Source organism: Gobio gobio, assembly GCF_949357685.1.
Source record: "Gobio gobio genome assembly, chromosome: 23".
Lineage (NCBI taxonomy): Eukaryota > Metazoa > Chordata > Actinopteri > Cypriniformes > Gobionidae > Gobio > Gobio gobio.
The window spans coordinates 39,035,784-39,042,311 of record NC_137119.1 but is presented as its reverse complement, the minus strand read 5'-3'; the positions used below and the strand labels follow the sequence as shown (position 1 = coordinate 39,042,311).

At 35.2% G+C, this 6,528-nt stretch overlaps 1 protein-coding gene across 1 annotated transcript in view; it reads left to right on the top strand.

Annotated features, from left to right (window-relative positions):
• The first annotated feature begins 3,965 nt into the window (after positions 1-3,965).
• The window catches only part of prr35 (proline rich 35), an 11,397-nt gene continuing 8,834 nt past the window's right edge, over positions 3,966-6,528 (top strand). The window contains exons 1-2 of the mRNA XM_079805873.1: positions 3,966-4,001; positions 5,099-5,172. The gene's annotated coding sequence lies outside the window, so the exon portion shown is untranslated. The remainder of the gene's footprint in view (positions 4,002-5,098; positions 5,173-6,528) is intronic.

The following is a 6,528-nucleotide window of genomic DNA, read 5'->3' as shown; positions in this document are numbered from 1 at the left end:
GCCAATGGAGGCCTAACTGAAGCCTTTCTCAGCATCAGCTTTCAAATAAAATATCTTCATTTGTATTCCGAAGATGAACGGAGGTCTTACGGGTGTCGAACGACATGAGGGTGAGTAATTAATGACAGAATTTTCATTTTTGGGTGAACTAACCCTTTAATAACATGATCAAACTGATGCAAGTGGCAACACAAGACTAAACATCATTGAAAACACAACTCTCACGTGTCAAAACTCATTCCTGAACATCGCACTTTCTGCAGCTAGCGGTAATTGTTTTGGGAAACAGGACAGCAACAAGATTTTCCAGGACATTTGACATGTTATCTAATTTTCCATGTGTTTTCCAGGACTGGAAAATTTGTCATACATTTTCCAGGATGAGTGTACATAACGCTTTTTATGTGATTTGTTCAATGACATAAACTACTGTTGTTTGTTAGACGTGCCGTTGAGTCAACAAACAGAAATGTAATTTTTGAATGAATTATTCCTCATAATAGCCCTTCATTGTGCTCGTAACAGAGGCAGGGTTTCTCGCTTCCACCTATAACTCGTAAGTTTCTTCAGTCGTTCTCAGTCTCCCCCACGCACCTCCCCTCTCTCTGTTTCTACAGATGGTTAGGCCCTACGGATCACGCTGTCACAGTTCATCTCCTCTCGTGTGTCTGACAGCACGCCTGATCCTCCAGGAAGGGCTCAACCCCCCCTACAAACACACTGACATTTCTCAAAGGACCTGCGCTCATAAACACTCACAAACCATCTCGCTCGCTCTCTATCTGATACGCCGTGCAGGGGAAAGCGTGACACATATCGGTCACTGGGATCCTTCGGTGATGTGATGACATTAGCTCATTCCAGATTAAACCATGTATTTAATGCACCCGAAACATGGCGGACTTCCACTGAGCACAATGCAAATAATGCAAACATTTTTTTCTTCATCAAAATTAATATTTTAAGTCGTTTTTGTAAAAAAGGATCCAATAATAGCTTATTTTACAGTGTCCTTGATACACATGTTACATGTGATTACTATAAATCATGCATAATTACATGCAATTAACCCTATTTTAAGCTGTCATTGTTAGTGCACTTATATATATTTAAGTACTGTGTCATATTAATTAACAACATTGACTTTCTATAGGGTTAGGGTTAGTTGCATGTAATTATGTATTATTAACGATTATTACTATGATAATAATAGTCAATTTAAATAAATCTATCAATTGTATATAATATTCAGCATAAACTGAGCTGAATAATGACATTTAACTTCTGTACAGCTGTTTTCTGTACCATTTGTTTTCATAATTGATGATTTAAAAAAAAAATATTAACATGTATTTATATAAGGTGCTATATAAATAAATGTGCTATATGAATAAATGTGGCATAATCTTATGACAAAACACATTTTGTAAATGGAATAAAAAGATGTAGTTGAATTCAAATGGTTAATAATTTTAATTAAATTAGAGATTCACTCTCTGACGACAAGTCTTAATATATTGTCGCAAACAAACGTATGCTTATTTAGATTAGTAATTGATAAGACTTTATTTTACAGTGTCTTTGTTACAAACATTACATGTACTTACTATAGTAATAACATAATTACATCCTAAACCAAACCCTAATCCTAACCATAACCCTACTGTAAAAAAAACATTTAAAAAGTAAGTTACCTGGTTGGCTTAAAATTTTGAGTTCATTGAAATTAAACATTTGAGTTAATACAATGAACATTTGAGAATCGACATCACCCTTTATTCAAATATTATTCAAATAGTTTGTGTTTTATTTGTAATAATGCAGTGAAACATGCCAAATTGTGCTATTTTCATGATTTATCACAACATTTTTTTTTTTATGTGGTTCAGATACAATAATATTTTGAGTTTCTATTTATTAGACCAATTTCACGCATTGTATTAACTCAAATTTTTAATTTCAATGAACTCAAGGCAACCAGGTTACTTACTTTTTTTAAGTTAAACCAACAATTTTTTTTCACAGTGTAGTAAGTACACGTTGTTAATTAATATTACCCAGAACTTTAAATATATAATTACACTGTAATAATGACACCTTAAAATAGTGTAAAATAATTTTTGCAGCCTTTATTAAAAATGTAACTTTCAATTCCATACTCACTTTTTTAAAATGCACGTGAGCTTAAAAAAATGGATTTACACTACATTTTCAATGTACAACAAAAATTCCTACTCAAGATCAAACATCATATCTATTTCCTCAGAGACAAACCATTAACTTCTCACAGAGATGTCGTTTTTAACTATTGCAGTCGTGAGTGAGTTTTGTGGCTAGTTTGCGTTAAAGATATTAAATTATGCAGGTTGTGGAGAGAAACCACTGCATTACGCCGGAGAACCACAGACGGACCCGACCGCAGATACACTGATGAGAACAACACTGAAACCATACGGAGAACTGAAGTCTTCTAGATTATTCACAAAGATTATTTTTCATAGCTACTTTCAAGCTTTCTCCATCCAAACCGCATTTATGTTATTAATGATTGATGGCGGCTGGCCTTTATTTACCGACCTGTCATGCACTGTTAGCAATGCACATTAAAACTTGATTTTGCAGCTTTATGCTCGTCTGCAGACACAAACTGGGTCAAACCGCAAATGCAGAGAGAGAGAGAGAGAGAGAGAGAGTCAGAGACGGAGAGAAGTCCATAAAGTAAGCTGCAAGGTTCGGTGAAGTTTCTGATGGCGACGTTACATTTCAGAAGAAACTGTTCACCCAAACATCAATCATTTACTCACCTTCATGTCGGTCCAAACCAGTATGATTTTCTTTTTCCTGTGGCACAAAAAAGGACATATTTTAAACAATATTCTTGCTGCTCTCTGCCTTAGAATAACAGTGAATGGCGAGAAATACAAGATGACAGAATTTGTATTTTTTTAAGTGAGCTATCACTTTAATATTGCCATTTCTATGTATTGCTGTTAAAATGGCAAGTTGTTAATATCTTATTATTATATATTATTGATTATATCTGATTTAATAAATCAGCATTATTTTATTTATAATGTTTTATTTTTATTTTTAATTAATTGAAATGAATTGAATTAAATTCAATGTAATTATTAAATATGGTTTAATTTTAATTGGTAATAAAAAAAAGTAATTGCTTCTGGCAATACAATATTTAATTGCATTTTTTATTTAAATACAGTTTAATTTTAATTGGTAATACAATTAAAATTGCACTGCTTTTGCCAATATAATATTTAATACAATGTTTAACTTAAATACAGTTTTATATGAATTGTTTTGATTGATACATTTGCACTAATTTTGGCGAAACGATATTTCATTTTTTTTTTTTATTTAAATACGGTTTAATTTGAAACCTTTTTTGCATTACTTTTGGCAATACAATATTTAATGACATTTTTATATATGGTTTTATTTTAAAACCTTTGTGAACTGCTTTTGCCAATATAATATTTAATATAATTTTTTTTACTTAAATACGGTTTTATACATTTTTTTAAAAAACTTTTTTGCACTGCTTTTGGTAATACAAAGGAACAGTTTTTGTTATGGCAATAAAACACACTAAATTTAATCTGAAATAAGTCCATAAAGTGCTGCATTAAAGTATCCATCAGTGGCTTTAAATTGCACTGCGGCCCAATTAAGTAAACTGTCCCGCCACGGCGAGGATGAAGTGTCTCGCCTTCTCCTAAATGGACCGAACTGGGCAGGTTTCCTAATTTGGACCCACTTGAGCTTGTGCCAATAGCAGGGGAGGCAGGAGGGGCCTGTGCCTGATTGTACTGCCCCAAGGCATCCCTCCTAGAGAATATATATATCTGCCTCTCTCTCTTGTTCATCCATGTGTGTATGTGTGTGTGTGTGTGTGCGCGCATGCATCTCTCTCCCCTCATAAAACACCCGAACGCACATCACCGGCCGCCTCTGGAACACAACATGACACAGACGCGCAGCAGGTAAGTCAAGCCGTTATCTGAGGATAAAAGTTATGATGCAAGTTTAGGGCAGATTATGTGTACTTAGTGTGATTGTGGCGCGTATCTGAAGCCGTTCTGAATGCAGCGTTGCGTCACAAGTACTGAGATGAGTCTTGATTAACTTTTTTGGAAAAGACACTGCGTGATGTTAATATGTGAAGATGTGTGATCTATATGATATGCTACTAAATGTGTAAAATAGACATCAGGGATAGTTGTTGCGTGTGTTTTACAGTATAAGGTTAAGTAAAAAAAGTCAATTTACACAATCTAGGGTGTGTCGGTTTCAAATGTATAGTTTTTAAAACAGAATTGTTGTGAGAATTCAATGCGCATAACTAAAATTACATGGTTGTTATTTTTGCAATAGGTCTTGTGAACAACTGAACAAAATTACATTACATTCGGAATACAAAGTCAACTGCATTACAAAAGAAAATTCGATGCAAAAATGTTTGCTCGGGCCACTGTCAGATTTATATGGGGGCAAGTTGTCACATCTGTTTCAAATGTTGCAAATGCACTGAATTAAGTACAAAGTTGTCTTTCTGTTTTGCTATAGAATCTATTATAGGCTGTTTAGTGACAACGTGCCCCATAGAGATAACATGTCCCGCCGCAAAAGGTCAACGAGTGTTCAACGAATTGTATCTTTTTCTATAGGCAACAACAGCTTTTTATAGGCACATATGCAACTGTACAAATAAATAGAAATATTTACTCGAGTTAATCATGTGACATCTCGCCCCGGGCTCTTTGAAAGTAAAGACATGTGAAATACAAAATAAAAATATATGACATTGTTAATAAATACACGTAATCTGGCCTTTAAAAAAAGAATGCAGAATTTCTAAAATAACACCTTCTTTTTAATTAATTGGTTTGCATTTGTTTTTGTTATTAAATACAGATTTGAATTAATAGTTTATAATATAAAAATGTATTATTGTAATCAGTCACATACTTGCGATAGAGAGACGTTTGCACACGGGACAGATTGTCATTTAACATTAAACGTACACTAATATGTCAGAATCAACAATGAAATCCATTTTAGACGCTTGTTTATTTTCCAGATCCTTCATAAAGAGTCAAATCGAGAAAACTTCAAGCGTCATGATCCAACTCATTCTGCTGAACTACTGTGGAGGTACGAGCCACACACACACACACACACTCACACTATTCACACATGTGCTGTGCTTCACTATATTTCACACAAAGGGCGTCCAAAACAGTGCTCTAATTTCAAATAAGAGCCACTTAAAACTTTAAAATATCGCATGCCAATACATCCTAAACAGACGATTTGCTCTTCAATCCATCCATGCGTTGTGTTCGCTGTTCCCTGTGTGTGTGTGTGTGTGTTCTCAGTTCTTGGATTCCACCACAGTAAGTCGATGCTTTTAGCAAGCGTCCCTATTTAAGCGAGACAATACATATTTAACACACACCGATCAGAGTGTGTCCATGCGAGTGTCCGACCGAACCCTGAGGGCCTTAAAACTGACACACACATGCACACCACAAAGAATGTCCCGCAGTGAGAACAACTCTAAAATAATTTTATTGATCGACGCTAACAGCAGCATTTGATGTCCAGTTAAAACCACAGCACGGGTTATCTGCAATATGACCGAAACACACACACACACACACACTCCGTTCAAACGCAGCCAGGATTTAAAGACAGACAGAAAAGTTGCAGAAGTGATGGCATTATTTCTTTGAGTGCTGTAATAGATGAAAGTTTGGTGAAATTGCTCGCCGCTCGTCTTCTTTAAATCAGAATCACTCCGGGCTCGCGCCGTCTCAACACCCCGAGACACGAGCAACAAAACTCACGCCTCAAAGCGGGACATTTCATCCTCCTCTCCACTTCCTGCCTGTAATCTGCCTCATTTTCTTCTCTTTTCATTCCCTCTTTCTACCCAAAGGAAAATGCCAGGGGCAAAAAATAAATAATCAAGAATAAAGAATACTTTTATCATAACAGAGCGGCGTTTGAGTGATATCATAGCCTCCTGCGCTTCTCTTTTAATTACACCATTATTTAATCGCTTTCACCATCTCCTATTCTTAACGCTTTTATTAACAACAAAAATTATTAGTTAAATTGCGTCAGTGCAGTTGTTCTTTCTGAAAGACTGTAGATGTAACACTTCAATTAAAACTTCATTAGATAGTTCTGTATGAACTAAATCGCAGTTGTAGTATTTCATATAGAGTGTTAATACACTTCTGATGGTTAATTATGAATGCATTTTTATTAAAGAAACATGTCTTTTTAATATCTCTAAACTTTTTATTTTATGCATATTTTTCCATCCATCCATCCATCCACCATCCATCCATCCATCCACCATCCATCCATCCATCCACCATCCATCCATCCATCCATCCACCATCCATCCATCCATCCACCATCCATCCATCCATCCACCATCCATCCATCCATCCATCCATCCATCCACCATCCATCCATCCATCCACCATCCATCCATCC